Source organism: Podarcis tiliguerta (assembly GCF_965153285.1).
Source record: "Podarcis tiliguerta genome assembly, chromosome: 7".
Classification (NCBI taxonomy): Eukaryota; Metazoa; Chordata; class Lepidosauria; order Squamata; family Lacertidae; genus Podarcis; species Podarcis tiliguerta.
The window spans coordinates 69,253,191-69,262,641 of NC_139540.1; the positions used below are offsets into that span (position 1 = coordinate 69,253,191).

Below are 9,451 nucleotides of genomic sequence, written 5' to 3' on the forward strand. Positions count from 1 at the left end.
TTTATCACTACCCTAAGGAGTCTCAAAGCGGCCAACAATCTCATTTCCCTTCCTCCCCCACAACAAACACTTTGTGAGGTGAGTGAGGCTGAGAGATTTCAGAGAAGTGTGACTAGTCCAAGGTCACCCAGCAGCTGCATGTGGAGGAGCGGGGAAGCGAACTTGGTTCACCAGATTACGAGTCTACCACTCTTAACCTTTGAGACAGCGCCTCCTTGACTCAGTGCATGTGCGCCCCTTGCACAGCCCAAAATCTGCCCCTGGTGGTCCTCACCTCTTCCCACAGGAAAGAAAAAAGCACACAACCTTATGAAGAACGGTGTGATGGCCTGGGATTCGACCTGAGGGATCCCAGCCTGCACAGGATTCCCCCCTCCAGAACCAGCTGAGCTGGGGCTGGAGCATGAGCCTGAATGGTCCTCACCTGTGCTGGATCCTCAGGTGCAGGCACCAGCTGAGTCTGCTCTGGCTCCTGAGGTGATGGAGGACCCGTTGCCTGCAGGTTCTCCACTCTCAGCCCTGTCAGAGGAAGCTGAGGTTGCCTCTGGGTCCGGTAACCCTCCAGCCTCTCCTGAGCTACAGAGGCTCAGAGCAGAGAGGCGGAGGGAACTAAGTTCCCGCAGGAGGAGTGCTTGCCTCCAGGCCAGGAGAGGCGAGTCACCAGAGGATTGGGGCCGCCCTAATGCCTCGAGGCAGATAAAAGCCAGCCAGCCCAAGTTGCAGGAGCAACATTGTTGGTTACCAGTTCCTGCCTGAACCTTGTCCTGCTTTTCTGCCAGAGTTCCTGACTTCACTCAGCACCCTGCCCTGCACCTAGCTTCAGCTACTATGGACTGCCTCCATGTCACACCTTTGACCATGGACCGGACTTGGACCTCGCCTCTCAGTTAACCCACGGGACCAGCACAAACGGTGAGGAGAAAATACACAAGTCATCTTGTCTATAAACATGATTGAGATTTTATTTTTTGGACAGGGATGTGTAAACTCTTCCCTATGCCATATACTGACATCTTTGTAAGTACACAAATGGAACCTTTTTCAGAATGCTATATTCAGAATGTAGAATGATTCCAAGCTTCAATTTTCAAAAATGTTAAGTTTTTACTTTACTTCCGCCAATGTAATTTTATTCCTGCTCTTATACAGTTGGCAAAATATCAGGGCAGAGAACATTTTCCTCTTGCGATCCCTCTTATGACCCTCTGATATCAGATGGTTACAGTTGCTTGGCATGTTATCTTTTCCAGTATCTGGCACATGCATGCCAACAAGACAGCAATATGAAAATCAGAAACCCATGGATTACACCTGCTGCATGCCATTTTATGGCAATATAATGACAACAGGCAAAACTGATGTTTGCATTTTGCAAGTTTTGTTTTTGAAGGTCTGCAGAGCTGAGAGTATTTCCAGAGCGTGGCATGCTCTGGAAGAGAGAGGAAAAAGTATACATGCAAATTTATCCTGCAGGTCCAAACTGCCTGGCAATTAATACCATCATTGCAAGCATCATCATCAAAGCTAGAAGACAGGTCATTCGTTATTCAGATCTGGTAATCCCCCACATTGCTTTCTCGAGCCTGCATTCTTGGTTTGGGGCAACTGGCTTGTTTTTTATTGTTTTATATGGTTTTATTTTTGGTTCCTCTGTTTTGTTTTTGTCGGGTTGATGTTGGTTAAATTTTAATTTGGGGTAGGCGGTTATTTTAATTTGGGTATAACTGTAAACTGTTATTTTGTTGTTGGTTTCTATTGATTTATTGGTTTCTTTGTTGCTCGTATAGGATTTTTTTAAAAAAGTTTGATGCTTTATGTTTTTATACATGCTGTAAACTACCCAGAGTGGCTGAGGAAACCTGGCAAGATGGGCAGGATATAAATTTAAAAATTAAAAATTATTATTTACTCAGAGTGTCCCAATTTCAGGAAATCAGATGGTTGGCAACATTTGGACTTAAAATGACAGCCTCCCACCTGTATTGGTGTGCTTGCCATTCATTTCAGCATCATGGCAGACACACTACTCATATATCAAACAGGTTTTCCTTGCTTCATTAGAGACATGACTCAGACAACCTGCAGTGATTTAGACACTGACTTAAAGAAACAGGTATCAGCTGAATCAGTAGCACTGTTGTCACTACTCAGAAACCACAGGTATGGGCCCTGATTCTAAGTGTCAGGGACCATGCTGGGGAGGGCTGCATTGAGGAGGAATGGTTGGGAGCCTTCCCCTACTCCTGCTCCTGCATCTTCCCAGTAGCAGGAGGACAGTATAGATTTGGAACATTGGTTTGCAGAGGGACATAGTTCTGAAGGCAGAAGCTGGGAAATACTGGATAGGGAACAGCTAGGAGAAGAAACACTGGAAGAGAGAAAGAGTTAACAGATTCAGTTTCTCTGGACAGCATTCCACTCAGCCCAAGGTCAAGAAGTGCTCAGAAAGTGTCAGAACAGAAAGCACAAAAAGGTACAAGTTCATTTTACAAGATGTAGGAGTGACATAGATTAATAGGGATAGAAGGGGGTGTAATCCTTATTTGGGAGCACCACCATTTCTAGGAGATATGTTCTTTGTTCTCTCACTGTGATTATTAAAGTTTCTAACTGCTAAGACGTTCCTTTCTTTGATCTTCTTATCTACTGCCACGGGGGGGAGGAAGCCAATTTCCCGAAGCCTGACACTAAGACACCTAAGCCAGGACCCCCAGAAACTGTGACTATACCAGGAGATGTCTACACAAGCACAAAAAACATCTCCTTTCATCCAAGCAAGAGACATTATCATGGTTCAAGAATATGTTTCAGCTAGGCAAAAGCACTTGAAGAGCACTGGGGCAGGGCGAGTGAGGGGTGCAGCCTGAGCAGGGGGTGTTGCCAAGTGAGAAACTTTGGGGGGAGGATAGGAGAGATAAAGATGCTTGGAGGGCTGAGCTTCCTTGATTTTTTTTTTTTAAGGCAACCCTCAACCCAAACCTGAAAATTTCTAAGAAATCCACCCCCACAATGTTCCCCCACCCACAACAAATCCAGACAAATTTGTGCACAGTACTAGTTCTGGTGAGATTATAGGAAGCTATTCGTCCATCTCGCTTGGTATTGGCTACACAAAGTAACCTCGTTTTCCTGGGCTCTTAGGAAGGAAGTCCTTGCCCCACCCAACCTGGAGACAACAGGGATCAAACCTGGACCTTTTGCAGGCAGAGTAGGTGCTCTGTCACTGAGCTGCGGTCCTCTCTTTTTGCCATTCTCAGATTTCTGCTTCTTCATCTTTGTGTGATCAAACTGCTCGCACATTGGCAAAGCTAAGTAGGGTCTAGTATGGTTTTATATCGGAAGGGGAACCATATGCTGAGATTCCTGCATTGCAGGAGGTTGGATTAGATGACCCTTGGTGTCCCAACTCTACGATTCTATGATGCCAGGACATGTACTGCCTTTCAGATCCTTGCTCTTATCATTTACTCTACTTCCTATTGACCCACTTCCTACAAACTCCATTCTGGGCTCATGCTTGCTAAGATTCCATGAATACTTTATAAGTAAATAATGTGTGTGTGTGTGTGTGTGTGTGTGTGCGCGCACGTGCGTGCGTGTGTATTATTATTACTTAATGGGGCTTCACGTACCTTCTTTAATATATTGACTTGTGATGGGTGAAAATACATCCAGCAGAGGAGAGCTTTCTTGTGTGTGCTTGCATTTGCGAATTCAGATGTGGCCTATAGGCATCTCTCTTCTCTAAATTAGCCGGTGCACTGTATGCCTGTTACTTTCAGGACTGCCAAAACACAGTAAGCCTTCCACCACCAGAAAACTCATTACACTGTGTCAGAGAACAATGTAGTCATCCTCAAGCAAGGAGCATTACAATGAGAAGCAAAGAGCTGAAGAGGCAAAAGATAAACACAGAAAAGAAGAATGTGGCAATTTAAATTAACGGAACAGCATGGCTTAGACAACTTGGTAACGATGAGTGAATTAGACTGCTTTGCACACACACACACACACACACACACACACACACACGTTGGTTTAAAATCGAATGCAAAGATGATTTTTGAACCAAAGGGAACCAAAGGCTGGGAATGAGTCTGAGCAAACTGTAGGAAAGGAAGCCAGAGGACATTGACATAAAAATTGCAAGCACATTTTAGCCATTCCTGCTAATTATTGGAAAAGATTACAGCCGCTGGGCTACATGAGGGAAGGAATCTGACATAATGTATCACTGTTTGACAGCACTGTCTTAATTGAAATACCCCACTCAGAAAGCCTATGTTTGCATTGGAACAGCTATGGGGAGATGAAGATCAGTAGGGAAAACACCCCATGCAAAAGAAAATTGAATTGATTTTTTTTTATTTATTTTTTTGCTTCAAAAGAGATTATGCTTAAATCTATTTAGATAAGTTTAGACATAAGGGAAAACACACTTAAAGGGATCTTAAAGTATGCCAGTGGTAAACTCAGGAGCACTTCTTCGGTTCTTCAGCTTTGTTGTTGTTGTTCAGTTGTTTAGTCATGTCCGACTCTTCATGACCGCATGGACCAAAGCATGCCAAGCACTTCTGTCTTCCACTGCCTCCCACAGTTTGGTCAAACTCATGCTGGTAGCTTCGAGAACACTGTCCAACCATCTCGTCCTCTGTCATCCCCTTCTTCTTGTGCCCTCCATCTTTCCCAACATCAAGGTCTTTTCCAGGGAGTCTTCTCTTCTCATGAGGTGGCCAAAATATTTGAGCCTCAGCTTCAGGATCTGTCCTTCCAGTGAGCACTCAGGGCTGATTTCCTTAAGAATGGATAGGTTTGATCTTCTTGTAGTCCATGGGACTCTCAAGAATCTCCTCCAGCACCATAATTCAAAAGCATCAATTCTTCGATGATCAGCCTTCTTTATGGTCCAGCTTTCACTTCCATACATCACTACTGGGAAAACCATAGCTTTAACTATACGGATCTTTGTTGGCAAGGTGATGTCTCTGCTTTTTAAGATGCTGTCTAGGTTTGTCATTGCTTTTCTCCCAAGAAGCAGGCGTCTTTTAATTCCGTGGCTGCTGTCACCATCTGCAGTGATCATGGAGCCCAAGAAAGTAAAATCACCCACTGCCTCCATTTCTTCCCCTTCTATTTGCCAGGAGGTGATGATGGCCATGATCTTTGTGTTTTTTTTGATGCTGAGTTTCAGACCATATTTTGCACTCTCCTCTTTCACCCTCAATAAAATGTTATTTAATTCTTCCTCACTTTCTGCCATCAAGGTTGTGTCATCTGCATATCTGAGGTTGTTGAAATTTCTTCGAGCAATCTTAATTCCGGCTAGGGATTCAGATTAATTTGCACAAATTTGTGTATTGGTGACACAGTTGTACACATGACTGCTTAAAAGCAAGCCTCATGTGTTCAATGGGACTGACTCTCAAGCCAGTGGGTACAGGCACGAATCCTGAGAATGTCTACTGAGTCGGGGGAGAGTTTGGTAAAGTGGTCATTGATGCTAACCATGAAATTAGCATAACTTGTTGAGCTTGTTGTGATGAAAAACAGCCTCATGTTAAGTTATTTAAGTGCTAAATAATGATAATTAATTTGCTTTTCTTATAGCGATTTGAGAATTTTGGTGGCAATAATGATGGCTAACCTGTTGTTCTTACAATAGTTTTAGAATCCTGGTAGTGGGGTGACAGGAGCCAGTAAAGTTACCAAACAGATTCTCTTTGCTTAGAATACTCTTTACAAACACCTTCGCTTTTACAGTCTTCTTCAGTAGACACAGGCTCAATATTGTGTTCAGTCTCTCCAGATCCAAGTCTTTTCCTTTCCTTTTCTTTGTCTACATAGTTTCTGTCTCTATGACAACCTGTAGTTGTTGCCATCTCTTTGTACCTTTTTCTGCAGATTGTCTGATAGAAGACAAAACAGCTGCCCCATCAATTAGCTCCAGGAACGTTTGTTCATTGGCCTAATTGCATACAGAAGGGCTGTTTCTCAGTGGCAGAACATCTGATTTGGCAGGAATAAGGTCTTGGTTCGATCTCTGATTTGTCCAGGTAGGTCCAGGAGAGACCGCTGCTGAAAACCCTTAGAGCTGCTGCCAGCCAACACCTAATTTGAAGTAAGGCAGCATCTCACACTTGTGTGTTTAAATTGGCAGTATTTTTTTTTAAGTCACTCTTGCTTGGTAAATTTATAGCACATCGACAACACGTATAGCTTGAAGTTGCAATTTCTTGGACAAATGGAGTCAATCGCCCCACAACCAAGAGCATACAAGGCGTACACAAGGTTTTGCTTTGGGTATGTGAAAACAATGCATCTGCCCCTCACTAAACGCCTCCCAAAATGAGGTGTCAGGCCATAATCAAAAGTGACTTCATAAAATGTGCTGGAGGTAGGGATGGAGGAGTAAGATTATTTTAGTTCGGCATTCTTTTATGTTTTTATTTTTTGGTATTTAGATACATACTCAGATAATGTTGATCAAAAATACATGTTTAAATATGCATTTTATCTCAGTGGATGCATTTTAAAAAAACATTTCATCCTAAAACACAGTTATATGTGTTTTGATATTATTTTTGAAGCAGGGAAGGTATTGTAAAATTTGGAGAAGTATGAAATGCAAAACATCATTTGGAATCTTGTTGATCACCTCTCCTACTGGGCAGCTATCTTTCCACAAGGGCCAACATTGATGCCGAAATCCAGCATCGCCTGAGCTCTGCGAGTGCAGCTTTCTCCCAGCTGATGCCAGAGTGTTTGAGGACCAGGACATTCACAGGGAAACCAAAATGCTCTTTACAAAGCTATTGTGCTATCAACTTTACTGTACGCTTTCTGCAGATTGGTGCTTGCTCCAAAAACACAGGTTTTCCTGGGGAAAGCACCAGGACAAAAACAAACAAACAAAAACTATCAGACTCTGAGCTTTAAAGTGTGGACCTGCGTCTGAAAAGTGTGGTCTGGATGAGCCCGTAACTCTATCTTGAGGGGAAATGTAGATGTTTCATTTGTGAGTGTTATGAAAAGATTTTGACTATGGGAACCATATTGCCTCTGGATATATATTTAACAATTTGCACTCTGATATTCCCTGATGTCTACAGGGTAGATGAAGATGGTACACTTTTGTGAGACAGTCCATAAATACACAGGGAAAGGAAATCCTTTCTTCAAAGAAGATGCACTCTGAATTGGAATCACGTAGAAAGGATGGGTTGGGGAACAGAAGGTAGAGTGGCTCAGTTCACAGCAGATCTGAGAATACGTCAAAGCTCAAAGAGAATAGAATGAGTCCCTTGATTATTTCATATGGAGTCCTTGGGTATCAAAGGGAAGGCTCCTGCTTGCTCAACGGTGTGTATTCCATTCATTTAATGATAGGGGCATTTTCTATACAGAGGTCTCATATCTCACTGGTGAAGGGGGAGCTCTGTCACAAAATCTCTCTTTCTCTCTATCTCTCTCTGTCTGTGTGTGTGTGTGTGTGTGTGTGTGTATACAAGGGGAAGAAAACAATGTAATTTGAATATTGGCACAGTAATCCTAAAAATATGGGCACACTGAATGATAGATGGCAGCCTTTACATAATGACAGATTGCTTATTGGTACTAATACTAACCTAGCAGCTTTCTGTTTTAACTCCAACTTACTGGAATTGACATTTCTTATTTCATGTAGGGAAATTATTTCCTCCCTCATCTCTGTAATGCCTCAAATCTTCCTGTTTATCTGTTCAGCCTAATAAGAACTGCCTTAGTGGAACAGGAGAACAATTCGTGGATTGCTGATCGAGTCTAAAAGCTATTTCAGACATGCATGTTGTGCATCGCTTGAGCTTTCGACACACTGTTATTCTGCAGTTTACAACTTCCAGCTAAGTGTGTGAATGGACTCTACTGGAACAAAGGAGATGGATCCAGACTAACATGCATCTGCACTATACATTGAAAGCAGTATAATGCTCCTTGAAACACCAATGCTCTCCTTGGTTCCCCCTTCTAAAAATGGTCCATTTTAGAGCCAGTTACCTGTTGAATCTCCGGCCAGCCTCACTAAGATTCACTTTTACTGAGCTGCATTTTCAAGCTATACCATCCACTGTCCTGGACGGACGATGTCATACAAAGGTACAGGGTACCATACAAAGACAGATTCTGTATATGTGGGCAACCACAGTTGGAAGACATATTGCACTAATTACTATTTTGCCCACTATACATTGGACCCAGGAGGCAATTTCTCACCTTACCATCTGTTCAGGAAAGATGTCTATCCCTGGCATAGAAGGTCCTATGACTTCTTAGCAATGTAAACACTTCAATGACTCACAGTCACCCTTTTTGCTGTGCAATCCAAAAAGATCAGAAAGAAGACAATGGACAATACAACAGTGAACTGTAAGGGAGACACAGAGATGTAAATAGAGACTGTTATTTGTGGTGTGGCACCCCTTTTGCTTGTATTTTTGATTCAGATTTGTCACAGCCAATTGCTAAGTACAATAAAGTTACTTGGATGTGCTTAGGGGAAAATCTGTGATGCTGTGTAGGTGGACCACTATATGGCTGTAGTGTGGCACACTACAAGCAATCTGAGGCTTATTTCATCTATGGATGCTTTCCGTATCCACCATCATCCCTTTCGTCCTCGCTGTGATGAGCCCTTTTCCTGGTGTTTTGAAAGCAAGCTTAGAAGATTTCACTTTACATTCCCTCCCATATCGATCAATTTGTAAATTTATGAACAATTTCATGCTCCATTATTACAGAACCTTGGGTGGATTAGGAGCACTTTAAAGACTTTAAAAACCCCAAGATGGAATCGTGACAAATGCAACAGCTCATGACCAAAGAGCCTAGAAATGGGCAGGAGAATAATGGAGACCCGCTAGACAGTAGAGATTTAGCAGGGTTGGGGAGCACAGAGGGAGATTAGAAAAGCTTATTTTCAAGCATCCTCATTTCTGGAAAATATTATGTTAGAGCTCTTCTCTTAGTCTGACCCAGCTGTCAGAGAAGATGGGCTTCTGAATTAAAATATTTCTAAATACAAACAAGTATTGGGTGTATTGAGTAGCCTGGAAATGCTTGCTAATTTATTAATCCCCTCCTATTTTTCATAGTCCTGAAGCTTGCTGTTTTCCTATCAAAATACTGAAAATCCTCTTAAATCATAAACTTGGTTTGTCACAACCACAGTCTCTATGCGAAATAATATACAAATGACTTGATGTTTCTTATTTTAAAAAAAAAAAAAACCAGACACACACACATAAAATGAATAAATTTTCCCCATATGTATTTTATCTGTCACTGCGAAATGAAGGAACCTGTTCCATATGCAGAGTCTAGGATGACAGGAATAACCAATCAGATTTAGACTGCACTTTTCCATTTCTCAACAATGGTCACAGTTAAGGCCTCAGTGAATAGCTTTGATTAATAA

The 9,451-nt window shown here is 42.4% G+C and overlaps 1 long non-coding RNA gene across 1 annotated transcript; it reads right to left on the bottom strand.

The window, feature by feature from the left end:
- Nucleotides 1-1,122: 1,122 nt before the first annotated feature.
- On the bottom strand, nt 1,123-8,396 carry LOC310681895. Its single transcript, XR_014513678.1, has 3 exons — nt 8,251-8,396; nt 3,633-3,890; nt 1,123-1,429 (listed from the first exon to the last, which is right to left on the bottom strand). It is a non-coding gene; the product is annotated as an uncharacterized lncRNA (long non-coding RNA).
- Between the last annotated feature and the right edge of the window lie 1,055 nt (nt 8,397-9,451).